We start from the raw sequence: 1957 nt of genomic DNA, 5'->3' as shown, positions 1-1957 counted from the left end.
TGCCTACATGTAGGTAAGTGCACCCATGTCGTGCTATGCCTGCAGAGGTCAAAAGAGGCTGTCAGATCCCCTGGGACTGGAGTTATGGACAGTTATTAGCTACCATGTGGGTGCGGGGATTTGAATCCGGGTCTTCTGCAAGAACAACCAGTGTTCTTAACCCCTGAGACATCTCTCCAGCCCCTAATAATGTATTTTATTATGGTACTTTTGTATATATAATGTGAATTTAATATACTTTTACCTGTTCACCGCCCTATTAACCTCTTTATCTCTCTTCTCACTGATTCCCTTCCTTTCCTTACTTTGTCTTCTGTTCTGTTCTATTCTATTCTATTATTTATTCATTCATTTATTTATTGCCCAAATGAATTTCATTAGGATTGATTATAGGGCCCTGGTTGAAAGATTGTTTATAGGCATTTTACCTGGGGCTACCTCCCCCAACCATTGCTAACTGATATATATTCATAAGAGGGAGAGCCCTGTAAGCCCGTCTCATTAGATACCATTATCTTCTTATAATGGTACCTCCTTGGGTACCATTCTTGACTACTCTGCTTCATAACCAGATGTTAACAGGCCTACAGTTGTGCTGGACTTGTGCTGGTAATTGCAAACACTATGCAATCAAGAGTACACTGACAGTGTTGTGTTCTGAAGGCAGAATTCTTCCTCATTCCATGGCTTCCTCTGGTGCTTACATTGTTTCTATCATGTCTTCTGGGATGTTCCTAAACCTTCAAGAAGGTGGTGTTCCCTAAACTTTTAGTTGTCAATTTGACACATCTGGAGGAGGGAACCTCAGCTGAAGAACTGCTTCTCTTATTGGTCTCTGGACATGTCTGTGAGGCATTTTCTTAATTAATGTAGGAAGGTCCTACACCTGGTCTGTAAGAAAGGCAGCTGAGCAATCCAGTAAGCAGTGTTCCTCCATGGTACTGGACATGTCTGTGAGGCATTTTCTTAATTAATGTAGGAAGGTCCTACACCGTATGGGGAGTTCTATTCCCTGGCAAGAGCACCTGGTCTATAAGAAAGGCATCTGAGCAATCCAGTAAGCAGTGTTCCTCCACGGTATCTGATTCAGTTCTTGCCTCCAAGTTTTTGCTTTGAGTTCCTGCCTTGATCTCCCTCAATGATGGACTATAACCATGGGAAATGAACTCTATCCTCCTCAAGTTGTTTTTTTGTCTGTGTTTTAACATAGCAGCTGAAAGCCAACTAGAGAAGGTGATCAAGAAGTTCTCTTTATGGATGAGCATTCAAGGTTCTCTTATCCTCAGCAATTCAACAAGTTCTGAGTCTCTGTAGTTCCTGCCGCTCCTGCACAAAGGAACTTCTCTGATAAAAACTGATGGTAACTCTAACCTATGACTGTAACATAGCTTTTTAGACAGCAATTTCATGGGCACATCATGTGTATTTAGCAAAACAACAGCAGCAGCTTCCCCATTATGGTCTAAGCGTATAGTAGCATGGATTCCCACCTTCGTAGCAGGCCTCTAAGATGGCAGAGTCCACCATTACTGATTTGCCACTTGTACCAATGGGCACTTCTTGTATAGCAGGTCAGTGTTACAGTAAACAAGGTCCATAGTTGAGTAAGAAGTCTGATGACAACTCTTCCTCACCAGCATGCATAGAACTCTTAGGCACTATGAAAGCTGACTGGAAGATAGGAGGCTTCCATCCAGTTTGCAGACTGATTTCTCTATATCCTGTTCCCAAAACCTGTGGTGCCTTCAGCAACAGGGTCTTACCTGTTGGGCAACTAACAACTGTGACAAATTCCTGTATTGTTCTGTTGGCCTTGGAGGCCTCCCTGACCAACCACTCATAGGAAGGTAGCCTGCCCCTTGGTACTGGGATTTTCCTTTAATAGCCTGTGGTTTCTTGGAGAAGCTTTATCTATCCATGTAGGATACTTCTATGTAGATTGTTCTTTTTAAATTTT

The sequence above is a fragment of the Nannospalax galili genome, unplaced genomic scaffold, assembly GCF_000622305.1.
Source record: "Nannospalax galili isolate Female #2095 unplaced genomic scaffold, S.galili_v1.0 scaffold351, whole genome shotgun sequence".
NCBI lineage: Eukaryota > Metazoa > Chordata > Mammalia > Rodentia > Spalacidae > Nannospalax > Nannospalax galili.
Note: the sequence above shows the minus strand (reverse complement) of the source record.